At 40.7% G+C, this 14152-nt stretch overlaps 1 protein-coding gene across 3 annotated transcripts in view; it reads left to right on the top strand.

Moving 5' to 3' along the window:
* Positions 1-2019: 2019 nt before the first annotated feature.
* wscd2 (WSC domain containing 2) overlaps positions 2020-14152 on the top strand; it is a 43457-nt gene continuing 31324 nt past the window's right edge. For all 3 annotated transcript variants that reach the window (XM_042488226.1, XM_042488228.1, XM_042488227.1), the window contains exon 1: positions 2020-2476. The gene's annotated coding sequence lies outside the window, so the exon portion shown is untranslated. The remainder of the gene's footprint in view (positions 2477-14152) is intronic.

Genomic DNA, 14152 nt, shown 5'->3' with positions numbered 1-14152 from the left:
ACCCCGATGTGACGCTGGAAATCCTGCGTGCAGCAGGGAGACACACAGCAGCTGAACATCTGGAGGTGCAGGGTGAAGCAGAATCAGGATTAAAATCAGAATGCAGAGCATGCAAAAAAAAAAAAAATCTCAGTTGTTCATCAAAATGTAACAGTGTTGTCACAAAGAGGCAGAAAATGGGGAGTTGTTGTTATTGTATTTACTTCAGTGCAATTCTGCACAGCTCTGAGATTGTAATAGTAATAGAAAGCTTTGTATATTAACACATAAACATAATCCCACTTTATCTCACACACATTACATAGATGGATTCACTGTCAAAAATGTGCCTGATTGGGCTCAAAACAAGCCATTGTTTTGAATGTTTGTTATTTGCTGGGTAAATCTAACTTGGTCTTGTATCATCAACATTATTATTTTAGCAGTGGCAGACACAGGTTGTCTGAGGAACAGGGGAGGAAAAAATAAAAAAAGGGCACCAGCAGCATGGTGAGGCACCAACATACAGAAAGTCTACTGGCATGTAGGGCAGCCTTATGGCACTGCATCATATTTTCACTTTTTTTCCAGCATGAGGTCAGCATGTTTGTCACCAGTATTCTGACTCACTGGATGTAGACTGTGGCTATAAAGCAGCCACTGGCCGGCCGACTCAGGCCATCATTCTTCCTCCCCTCCACTATCTGCCTGTCCCGTTTCCAAATCCCCTTCTCTCTGGGAAACAGCAACATGAAAATGCCAAGTTTTGATGAGATTTGGACTGTGCAATAAGGCATGCCTGATATGTTGTGTCTGTGAATTGTTGTGAAGATCAACAACCAAAACAACATCATGTGAACACACCTTGGAAAAGTTTTCTTAGACAGCCAGTCAGAGTTGATTTGCCACATCATTTAACCCCGGCAGCAGCATGTGACATCGACACTAAGGTACCATTCTGTTCCACTTCACAAGCCTCTGTGATATCATTGTAATGATATTCTGCAAGAACGCCATTCAGCTGGCAAACTGTCTGGGGTTTTAATGGGTCCAGGGAGCTCCTCCAGAGCAAAAGTCATGCTTCATCTTTAGGGCACTGATTTTCAAAGTATGCTTTTTCAACAGTAAAAGTTGAATCATTTTAAAGACAGTGCTCCTCACCCCAAAGGCAAATGTTTCACCAAAACAAGTTATTTAGACACTATTTTGCAAGGGCACCATCGCTGTATCCTGGGCTTAGCTAAGCCCAAGATGACTGTAATTGGTTTGAAGAAATAAAAACAAGCCAGTGCATTTTTCACTCATAGAAGAATGTTAATGTCTGCTTCCAGACTTTTCTCTTGTGCTAACACAGTGTTGTGAAGAAATATCAGGCTACAAATTGTTTTTACTATGCAAGACCCTAAGAAGAGGTATATGAAACTTTAAATTCATGCATAAAATATAAGAAATTGAACTAAAACTAAAAGTGGGGGCCATACTAATAGTCTGTACATGGTTTGTGCAAGACCACTGCTGGTATGCCAACAGCATGCCTTTTTCCACATAGATATGAGCCTGACTGAGCCTACTGCTATAACTATTGATATCATTTTTTTGCTACAATAAACATAATTTTATTACCTCCTTTCACTGTTGTCACTGCAACCAAGATAAAGTTATATATACTTTGCACTGATAAGACTTCATATTGGTTCAAGTTTCCTTTTCATATCAACAGTATTTGAGTACTTTATAAACATATTGTGCTGGTTTGTAGTTTAAAGAGATCTCCGGAAGCTGGCGGTGGCATCAACTCAGCCAACTTCATTGCACAAAACTAACGCGGCTGCTTTATGGATTCTGACTGAAGCCCTCATACCACATCAAACTCAAATCGCCTTATCAGCAGGGAGAGGGTCTCCTGTGTGGCTCGGGCAGCAGAGCGGCGGACTCTCTGCTGTGTCTCTTTAAGTACAGCAGGCAGTGCTGTTGGTCCGTGTGGCGGCAGCAGCAGCAGCAGCAGCGGCGCAGGGCGCACAGTGCGGCGCTGCCTCTCCGCAGCGTCAAACAGCCTTCATACCGGACAGGCGACAGAAAAGACAGGTCGACCCACCGCCTGCATCGCGTCCACAGCTGAGTGAAGCGAGCGAAACAAAGAGTGGACCGTCTCTGCGGGGCTGAAGATGATGATGTGAACTGGTGCGCCTACAGGGCCATTAACATTACTCCCTCCTTCTCCGACTGGAAGCTAGAAGCGTGAAGCGGTTTATCTGCGGGGCTGCACGGTAGATTATTGAACAGCACTGAGTGAGTGAACGAGCTAATGAGATTGAAAAACTAGCGTTGGTCATCTGCGGACGAGAGCGCAACAAAAACAGCGCATCAGAGAGCACATATAGCTGAATGATCGTGGAGATGAAACATCATGTCAGAGCCGGAGAGATCTTCGGCTCAGTTGCGTCCGGTGAACTGCATCAAACCATCCGCTGAAGCCTCCTCTTGACTCGTGTTTAAGGTAAGGGGAAGCCGCTACACATAATGACTTTTATTTGATACAGACATAGAAGAAAAGCTTTAACGCAGCAGGTCAGACTCACTCCTGTAAAATGTGCGCATAGGTTGGTTTAACAGAAGTCTGTGTGGGCTCACAGTGAAGCTGCTGTGAACACTGCTGCTTCCTTGAGGTAGACCATAAAACACGAAGCAAGAAATCAGTTTTCCATAATTTGTTTTGGTATTTTACAGTGCTGAATGAATTAGGAAGCAGCCACTTGTTAAAGTAAATCCCTGAACAGTAAGTGTATTTGAAGGCCGTGTGCTTTGATTAGACTGAGCCTCAGGTGATAAAAATACCTGAAGGAAGTAGAGGTACTGGCCTAATCTGTCATGTTTGTTTCAATTCATCACACAGTAAAATCCAAATGTCTGTTTATGGCACTGGTTCCGAACCTGGGGGTCTTGACCCTAATAAGGGGTCACCAAAGCTTCACCGGGGGTCACAAAGTCTTCTTGATTTAAGGGGTGTAAGATGACTTTTTTTAAAAATATATACATTAGGTCTATAGCTCAGCATTTCATTAATTTGTGTGAAGAAAACTAAGTGAATTTGTTATTTTAAAAAAATTAAGTATTATTCAAGTTATAAACTTAAAAAAGAAACTCACACTATACGTCAAAGACTTGAACGCAGGCTAGATCTGAATTTACAGAACCTTCCCCCTGTGCTAAACAGCCTCGCAGCCTCCTGCATTGGAGAAATGCTCAGTAAAAAAATCATGGAGCTAATAGCCAAGTGTAAGGAAGAATAAAACACTGAATTTATTTTATAAAGGAGCCTATTAAGTATGTATAATTGATTAAAAAATTATACAGACAGGAATCGTACAACAATTTCCTAAAAACATCAGAAAACTTATCTCTGATGACAGGAAAAAATCTGCTCAAAATTCATCCAAATCACTCGTTTTACACTGCAGTTATTGCTTTATCCTTTTGGGTTGATTATAGAATTGATCAGTTTCTCTGCACTGTTATTGTTATGCATTGAATAAAATATGAAATATCCATCAGTTTACTCACCGATAGAAAAGGGGTCCCTTAAGGAAAAAGGTTGGGAACAATTAATTGGACTCAGTTGGCTAATCCAATTGTGATTTTCATCTTAATTGTTTTTCTGTTATATTTGCACCTTTAGTGTAGTGCTGCAACAATTGATTGATTAACTGTCAACTATTAGATTAATCATCAACTAATTTGATGATGGATCAAGTGCTTTGAAAATATTAAGAAAAAAAAGTCAAAATCTGAATCCAGCTTCTTAAATGTGATATTTTCTGGTTTCTTTACTCCTTTTGTGACAGAATTACTTGAGATTGTGGACAAAACAAGACATTTCATGACATTACCTTGGGCTTTGGCAAACAATAATCAACGTTTTTCACCATTTTATGACATTTTATAGACCAAACCACTAAACCATGAATCGAGAAAATAATTGAGAAATTAACTGAATGAAAATAAAATTGAGTTGTAGCTCATTTTTTAGGGTTTGCTGCTGTGTGACAGATGTGAAGGTGTCCCTGCCTTCTACCCAGCACATTATCACGTTCAGTGGGCAGTAAAAATGCATTCATCTCTAACCAGGTGCCACAGGCTGAACGCCCTCATCATTTCCCCTCAAGTGTGAAGTCGCTGGGCTTTCATTAGAGCTCTCCTGCTAATTTTTAACCAGACCTGCGAATCAGAAACAGACAGAGCACAACCTGCATTTCCACCCCTCATTTGTTTCTGTAGAAACAAATTCGCACATTTGTCTGGATTTTGGTGTCATCAGTATGAACAGAAGCTCACTTTTTACTTCTCTTAACCCATTTATCTATCAGTGTTTTAGAATAAGGGTTTGGCTATTATGTGTGATAGTGTTAGTCTTTTGTTTTTGGGGAATAGTCTCTGATTTCAGCTTTTCATAAAAGGATTTGCTGCCTTTCTCAGTTTTGTATCACAGTAAGCTGAAAATCTTTGGGTTTTCTCAATTTTTTTTATTTTTATTTTATTTTTGTGACAAAGGGACATATTTGAATATGTCAACATTGTGTATGAGAAATTATAAAGGACATGTTTCACTATTTTCTATATAGAAAAAAAAATCACATCATAACATGCAAATCCATATTGAAAGTAACCACTGCTAATCTTCAGCTGTGTAAGCAAAATACTTAACACCCAATGATTTAAGCAAATTATGCAAATACAGCAGCCTCTTCTCCCCTTCATTGTTTCTGATGACCTCCGTGAAGAGTCCAAGCAGAAGAAGAAGAATATAATGGTTGTTAAGATTGATCCCGATGCTGTTAAAATCAATCAATGAACGGCACTAATTCCTCATGCTGCTGCCATTTCAGCACTTGGCATGATGGTAAATAAAAAGCATAGAGCACGACAGACCTCTTGTTATGGCACTCAGTTCATAGCTCCTGAATCTAGACCGAGCAGAACTGATCGATATCATGAACGTCATGACTGTGAAATAAAAATCAAAGCTCCCCCGTCCTCCTGATTCCAATAAAACCCTCTGGTAATGGGAGTTTCTATGACATTATTATATAGTTAAGTGATTCTTGCAGCGCAGGACAGAAATCTGTGGATGTTCATTTAAAAAATAAAATCACACAGATTTTATTCTTCCTAACAGCGGCTGTGCTGTCCTGTGAGCTCAGTCCTCCCTGAGGCAGAGGGGGACAGACGTCAGAGAAATATGCCAACAACTGGAAAAACAAATTTGCACACTGGAGAATGAGAGGGTGCTATTGCTTTAGTGAATAGTCAGGGTCAAAGTCGCAGTATTTTGCATCACCAGGAGCCTGTAGAGCATCAACCTTACCGATGGCACTGAAAAGACTGGCTCATGAAAAAAAAATGTTTTTGTTAATTTGGTGTTGAAGTTTTTTTTATACATACGTTTATCTATGTCTGCAGAGGAGAACTTGAAAGTGGCTCAGATATGAAGTCCTTTGTGTAGCAACGTGGTGGCCGGCAGCAGAGTGAGAAGGCTTTGAATTCCTCCAGAGCTTATCTCTTCATCCTCTTGGCGACCTCTCGGGGACATGCCATGGATCATATCCAATGGCCTGCAGGCTTTGAAGATCGCCAGAGGAACTGACAGGAATACAGTTTGCATGCTTGTGCTAGCCATTACAGTGAAATAACAGCAGTGCACTGCGAGCTATGTGTGCAGGCTGGGTGGTGTACTCACTCCTGATATATCACCATCAAGAAAGGATGTCAAGATCCCCATTAGGGCGCCTACAAAAATAGCTTGGCGTTAAACAGTCTGCTGTCTTCGCCAAAGACATGCTGAAAGTTTTAGACTGTTTATAGAGTCTGACGTACAAAAGCAGGATAGTAGTTTTACACTCAGTAGCTCCAAATTCTATTTTTATTGGTGTGAATTTGAGATGCAAAAGGGGGGGGCAAATTTTATTAAAGTTTGGAAAAGCTTATTTTGCTCTTCCTCGAAAGAAAAGATCATCTTTGAAAGAGGATAATCTTTAAAACTGTGTTACGGTTACACAGACCCGAGGAGTGGGTCAGCCGTGCTGCTTTCGCATCTCAGCCAGATTTTCAGCTTATTGGAGGATTATTCACAACACCGGACCTCTTCCGGAAGACGGATCCAGATAATCACCGTCTGCTCAGGTGGTAAGGAAGTACAGAGAGGCAGACAGCAGAACCAAAACAACACTAACTGAAGTCTGTGGGTGTTAATGATATATATCAACTGTATATAAGCATTTATTTCAGGTTTGTTAGATGTCTTAAACTCAGACTCAAACCTAGCATTTAGACAACACAGCCAACAAAATATATTTAATGAAAGTCCTCCCACGCTTTTTTTCATCCTAACTGCTCAGATACAGCCACGGCTGAGGAAAAGCTAAATAGCCAATTATCTTTTTGACCTGCTGTTAAGGCTTTTCTCTCAGACAGAGACAGGCGCCCTGCTGAGGACATGACTGTTGTTTAATCCAACCAAGGCTGATATGAGGCATGAAATGGTGTGTGTGTGTGTGTGTGTGTGTGTGTGTGTGTGTGTGTCAGAGTCACGATGTAAGGTTGTATGCTTCTGTCCATCTCTGAACATGCCGAGATACAAATGCAAGGCCATCGTGAATGTGTTGTCCTTGGAGACATGGAGGCTAAAACTATTGCAAGAGTCAATAAATAAGATTGTTATTGGATCATTTCACATTTTGATATGGGGTGAGTGAATGTAGCATGAATCTTGCATGAATCTTGACCACTTTTCTTGCCTGCAACTTTCTGTTCCCTGATTCATCTGAGAAAAAATGAGAGTAGCACAGCCATCCCCCTTCAAATCAGTGTAGCAGGGTAGTCAGAGCGGCACCCATCTTCATGTGTACCGTTGCCACTGCAACTCCTGTAGCGGGCTAACATTTTTATAAACTTAAGTATAAACAAAATGACTTGCGGCAAGTTGCAGACTCACTGAGGTGAGGTTTTGCAGTTCTGACCAAATGAGCAGTGCAGCAGTTTGTTACTTTTAAATATTACCATATTACTTCACCATTCCTAGTTTTATTTTTTCATTTGCCATCAATTGCATGTTTGTTGAAACACATTAACAGAAACTGTAGCTGCCTCAGAGGCAGAGACATCGGGGATAAACAGTGTGCAGATCAACATATTGTTACATCTAACTTAGCGAAAAGAACTCCCCATGAGTTCCTTCAGCTCTCAGCAGCAGTTTGTGGTATTTGAGTTGCAGGTTGGATTGTTGATCTGTCTGTCTGGACAGAGTTGATCAGGTTTATGGAAGTGAGAAGTCAGAACACAAACTTTTAGACTCAGCTCAATTAGTGGCTAAATTTCATTTTCACTGTGCCTGGCGTTCTGTGCCCACAGTACGCTCTGCACTGAATAACGAAATAATATTCCTACATTCTCTGCCTTTGATGAGTTTTATTTGTTTCTATCAAGTTTAAATGAAGGTTTGAAGATGAATTAATAAAGACTGTTAAACTACCATTAGTCGTAGTTCTGTGACAGAGAAACTTGGATTGGTGTACAATTGTATTTTTCAGTTTAAAAAGGAAAATGGGAGTAAGAACAGGACAAAACACAGTTCTCAAACTGGTGAATGTGGCACACTTTACAGCCCAGAACACAACAATCACCATTTTCTTTTGTCAAATGAGCACGGCAAACTGTTCAATGTCTGTTCTACTGTCATTCCATTTCTATGGTGTTCGCCCACAGTTTTTCCCCCAAATGTGGATTATCTGCCGTTCATCAGAAGGTCACTTGGAGGCTCAGATGCAGCATCAACTCTGGCTCCTCTCAGTCTGACCCAAACTCTGTATTTGCCCTCAGCACCGTCAAGACTGACTCACAACTGTGTAAACGCCCGACCCTAACCGCTCCTGGGAGGCAGGAGGCTTGAAGAGTGAAGAGACAGTGTTAAAGCAATGGAGAAAATGAAAAAATATGGGGAGCGGAAGATAAAATTGTGAATATAAAAGTCACATTCTCTGCAGTCCGCAGCCGACCTTGAGATGGTGCCAGTGGCTGAGATTAGCACATCACCACTGTAATTGCTCACCTCGAGTAGCAGACCCCCTTGTCCTTTCTTCAACTTGATCCCTACCTCACAAAAAGGCTTTTGTTAGTACTCAAGTGCTGTGCTCCGTTTTTTGTACCTGCTGCACCAACAGAGCTCCAACCTGGCAACGGGCGGGCCTTTAAAAAGAGAAATTTAGTTTACCAACTCCACTTTTAGGAAACTGGAGGACAGAATGGTCAGAGTGCTGCCTGTGTGCTTCACTGAGAGGCTTTTGTCTTTGGGTACTGCTGGACCTCAAACTAAAGCACCATTTATCCTAAATGAATTCCCACATTAAAGGTATTATTTCCTAATAGGTCAATGACAACTGAATAATGTAGCAATAAAAAAGTTGTAATTTTAAGGATGTTGGCTAGGAATAGTGTCGTCAAAAATGCTGATTTATCGATACATATTGATTCTGAATATTTGAAGTGGTTTTAATTAGGGCTGTCCAGCAATTTCTCCTGCGGTGATTAAGAGTGGTTCAACAGCGTGATGTGCAGTATTGCTACCATTTTTTGTTGTTTTTTCAAATTACTGCATTTATCCTGATATTAGTGCTTTGTAAAATGAGCTTCATTGTTAAACTATTATTAGGTATATTTTTGCTTTCTGAATGACAAAGATGGCACAGTTTTAAAACAAATGAAATGCTTCTATGCTGTTAAATGCAGAACAAAGAGGGACAATGAGGTGTAATAACTGGTGCAGTGGTATTTTCAGCTGAGACTTCTGGTTGTGTCTGTTTGCTTTGATAGAAAATATTCGCAGAAGTAAAAATGTCGGCACAAGGCTCTGGATAAAGGGAGGGCTGAAGCACGTACAAAGAGAGGACAGACCCGCCGGTCTGTGTGTTCTCCTCTATTGTTGTTGTTCAGCGATATATCGGCTGGTCTTCGTGTTATTTGTCCCGCCCCTCTTCTATTGTGATTGTATGGCTGGGTAAAAAATGATAATGATTGGCTACAGTGTTTTACCCAAAGTTTAATGGGGACCAGAAAAAAAACAGAACACAAGGTGCAGCGCTCAGCACCTCGCCACACTGCTGGCATTCATAGCATAGTGTAAATGAGCATTGCTCCTATGAAAAAAAAAAGAAACACAGTATATCGTGGCAGTGGTGGTTGCCTGCCATCCCCTGCAGTCGGCTTGTCAATAGCATAGTATGGCATTATTGTGGTTATCATGACTGCCCTGGTTTCAACACTCATTTTTCATCATATCGATACATTGTTACCAGCTACGCTTTCTTTTTCACTCTCTTATTGTCAATGTTCACTACAGTCATTCTGCTGTTCTCTGCTACTAGCTGAGAAAAGTCACCGTTACATTTATCTTTTAATAAAAAATTTAAATTTTGAATGCTTCCATTGTCAAATTTCAGCTTAGTATTGAAAATGGCATTTAATGTTGATATTTTTCAAGGTACTATATCGAGGTCAGATATTGTATTAAGAGGTCTTTTTCTTTCTTTTGCTTTACTGGGTTGATTAAGTAGATAATATTTACAGCGAGCAGCTCTGTGGAGTTCTCTCAGCTTTGCAAACATCACTTCAGGCAGCGTTAATCAATCTCTGTAAACACATCCAGATTTCACTGTGAGGAATTAGACGGGCTTCTTGCTTAAAAGAAGATGTCAGGAGATTTTGATAAGCCCTTTCCTAACAATACAGCAGCGAGAGCCCCGATGAGATAAAGAATCAGAAGGGGTTGAGACCCCTCTGGGTCCGTCAGCCTGTGTAGTCAGTGTCAGCAGCAGCTTCAGATCTCCTTTCAACGTGCCGGGCCTTAATTGGGCTCTCACACTTGCCAGAGAAATTTGTCAGGTTGCTGTGAAATGAACTACTTGGCTAAATCAAGATGTGCATCCCTCAGTTACACCCCTGTGATTATCACAGAATAACAGCATACTCAGGCTTTAAAATGCATACATTTCTTTTGCTTATTTCCTGTTGGGATTTAAAGGGTAAACAGTAGCACCTTCTCTTGATAGTTTTGTGCTCAGTAATTGCATCTAGTGGGATTTCACCTGCAAGATGTGCAACAGTAACCAAGCCGTACCTATTTATACACACTTTAAGCGAGGGCTTATTATTCTTATACTCAGCCTTACATGTTGTTCCATTAATTTCCAGCAGCAAGCGGGATGAGCGCCTAAGTCTATCCCCTTATCAGCTACTTTTCTGAATCTGGCAGAAAGCAGAGCGCACGCACGCACGCACGCACGCACGCACGCACACACACACACACAAACACACACACAAGCTCCTCTGCAGCAGCGCTAATGTTCTCCATCTGTCAGCGGAGCTGCCCAGGTTGGCCGTGATGTTAGGAACTATCACATGCAGTAAATGAAGCACGCCTGGTCAGCCACGAGCACGTTGGCACGCCTTGTCAACCCTCATCACCTCCGCTTTCTCTGTGACTGTGCAGATGTCTTTCCCAGGTTGCTCGAGGGTGGGATGACTCAGCTCAAGCTCCCACTCAGCGCCTCACTGACTCCCGGTTCGGCCCTCTCCTCAGTCAAGCGCGGCAACTTAAATACGGTCTGGCTGAGCCGTTAGGCCGAGGCCAAAACACGGGCTGTATTATTTGCTGTGTTAGACCCTCAAACTTAGTGGTTCCCAACTTTTTTCGTCTGAAGCACCACTGCAGCATTATCAGCTGGGCTAAAGCACCGTATCATAACCTCTGCAACAGAGGGGATTGTTCAATAATAATTCACCACAAAGAAAACACAGAGAGGCCTTCTGTGTATCTGTAAAAGAGAAGTTGTCCTAGAGCTGTTGATGATTAAGCTCTCTCTCATAAACTAAATAAACGATATTGCATAATGTAAAAGGATAGATGTTTTTCGTTATATCGCACAGCCCTACTCCATAACATTGCTAGACAAACAAAAGGATCATAGGCTTATGAAACAGGCACAGTCAGAAAGGGAGCAACAGTGGCATTGACAGTTTTCCTAAAATTAGATTTTAAAAAAATCGCAAAGCATCTCATCCTGCTTACAGTATCATGATATTTTGAAACAAACCACGATGATGATGATACATCATCATATCGCCAGATTCTTGCTAATACACAGTTCTACTCCTTGTATTTTTGAGTTTTGTGAATTTTGTTCCAACTAAAGCCTTAATGGTCAGTCCACCCACCTGACTGTGATCGATCCATGCAGATAGTTTCAGTTTTATCTGCTGAAGTTCTGAGTTATACGCCTCTGAGACTTCTGCCTCCACTCCAATTTAATTGAGATGTAAGGAATTTTGTTTGTAGTGCTCAAAGCATTGAAAAATGTTCTTTCCATAAATGTCTCAGTTACTTAGGAAAGTCCACAAACCTCGCTGAGAAACGTTTTCATTGGAACTACTTTCTACTGAAGAAAGACTCCCTTAAAGTTTCAGAGGCAGGCTAAACATGGGCACATAAAACCAAAAATCTGTGTATGGCAAGATGCCACTACAGGGAAGTGAGAAAAGTGACCTGACCCTTTATGTAAATGAGATTGCATACAGATTTGACTGAAGTACAGGTTTTCTTTTCCGAAAATAATGGAGCACCTCGCTGTCATCTCGCTCAGTTATTTCAGGGACTTGTTTCTTTTTCACTCACACAAAGTCGTAAACACACTATCTTTCTTCCTTTGCTTTAGAGATGTTGTCTATGTTGCATCAGAGCAACAGTGAAACACTGCTGCGTCCTCTTCATATTTTATTCATCTTAGGAGAGGCTGCTGCACTGAGGCTAACTCCTTCATCAGAGCCAAAGCAGGGAGCTGCCAGAAAGCCTGAAACCCCAGACACTTTGCCCATTTCTACTTCTATACACACACACACACACACACACACACACACAGGCACATTTAATGTAAAGGCATACCTCTGTGCTCCCCTGAGTGCACACACACAGTACATGTAACCTTTCCACCATTGCAGAAGTGACCCTTTCTCAATTTCCTTCAGATTTTTGCACCATGTGGTAACTGACAAATTCAGTCTGGAAAACAACACTGTTACACGAGAAAGTAACTATGTAACTATGGATTTCTCTGGAACCCTGCAGTGAGCTCATTATCAACAAAAGCATTCACAATGTCTACTGATATTAGATTTTGTCCTTAGGTCCTTAGGTTTGAAATATTGTTTCACTGTTATTATGTACTGTATACTGTATATTGTAATTCCTGCAGGAGAATCAAGCTGAACCCAGGCAAAAGTTACTTTTATTACTATAAGATTTTGTGTGAACATCAATTAAACTTTACTAGTTTTAGTCCAGAGTTAAAATACATGTGAATTTAAAGGAATTCCTCACCCAAAAAATGATGATTAGTTTATCAGTTATTCACCACGTGTTACATTTAATTCATGAAGAAAACAGTTTTTCTCATAAACCTCCACGATGAACGAACAATAAAAAAATAAAAAAATTTTAAAAAGCAGCAAATTCTCGTTGAACTTAAGCAAAGGCATCCATGTTTAACAACACTAAGACTATATCAAAACATCTGTTCACAAGCTCATAAACAATTTGGGCAGTATAATCCAAGTCTGAATTATATATGTGTTGATATAGTTTTGCTGTTGTTAAACACAGTTTAAGAATTTTCTTTGTTCTTGGATTCTTTGTTCACTGTGGAGGCATACGAGAAAAACAAAGTTTTCTTCTCAAATTCAACATAACGCAGGGTAAGTGACTGATATTCAAATTATCATTTCCCCCCCTAACAAGTGGTAGCAACTGGATCGAATCAGAACCGCCATATAGTTCGATTAGCAAGAAATAGAGAGAGAGCAAGAGAGAGTACGAGTGAGCATGTGTGCAGCTGTGACTGCAGCGACGGACGAGGAGAGTATGAGTTGAAACATACAATAACAACGTGAAGCGTTTACAATAAAAAGCTGTTTTTTAATGTAACTGACCATCGTTTAGAGCTTAATTTTAATTTTAAAAAGTATTGGTTCAAGCACCATTTTGACACCGGTACCGATTTAAAAATATCATTTCAGCACCTGTACTACACAAAAAAATGAAATTATGCCCACATATAGTGTAATGTTCCTTCAACATGGTGATTTACCCAGCCATGGATTGTCATTTCATGTAGCGCTGATGGGACCAACAATGGGGACATAATGACTTGTCCACTAAAACAACAACAACAAAAACAGTTGACTAAAAATAGGACGTATGAGCAACAAGGCCTCTAATGATGTTCATATTTAATTGGAGAGGATATGTTGACAGCAGGCCTCTGGTGCTGCTCGACCTTTACATGCTGATTTGCGTGATGCTGATGAGGCCCATGGTTCAGTACACAGATTGCAGATGCTTACAGAGCACCCCTCTACATACACACTTCATGTCCCTCAAGTGAATGCATCCAGACCACTGCACCCAGCTTGCTCCCCTGCGTGACTGTACACATTGAAGACCTCATCAAAAACAGCTAAATAGCTTGTCTACAACAACAATCAGAGTGGCAGTGGACCCGACTGCTCTCATGCTATCCTTTATTCTCCTCCTGTTAAAGGAAAATAAAGTATCACTCTGTGATAATGTTAAATGCAATTCAGAGGCTCTTTTGTGATGAAGTTCTCTCTGTTGTACCTGCTTCCCTTCATCATCTCATCTTCACTTCACTTAGTGTTAATTTCCAAGACAGACTTTGAACAACTCAGATTCTGCTGTGGGTTGCATGTGTAGGTGGTGAAAGCATTATAGACTGCATACTAATGCCAAAAAATGGAAAAATAAGATGTCTCCTGTCATGATTTAAAACCTGTTTCAGCTGCATTATACTGTTCTGTTGAGGCTACAGTCTGTAGACAGAAATTAAGCCCTCATGCTCTTTTTGTGGTCTATTTCTCCTCATATAATTGTCACCTATTATTACAATCTGGTGAGGAAACATGCTCCAAATGTTCGTTATTTAACACTGTGGGTTTAACATTTATTTCCAAACATCACTGAACCAAAAAGGAAGCAGATGCACTTCACAATTGCACATTTTATCCCTTTGTCACATGGATTCCTGTTTGGTACAGTTTGAACTACAATAACTCA

Source organism: Plectropomus leopardus, chromosome 6, assembly GCF_008729295.1.
Source record: "Plectropomus leopardus isolate mb chromosome 6, YSFRI_Pleo_2.0, whole genome shotgun sequence".
In the NCBI taxonomy this organism is placed as follows: domain Eukaryota; kingdom Metazoa; phylum Chordata; class Actinopteri; order Perciformes; family Serranidae; genus Plectropomus; species Plectropomus leopardus.
Note: the sequence above shows the minus strand (reverse complement) of the source record. Positions and strands in the feature narration are given on the sequence as shown.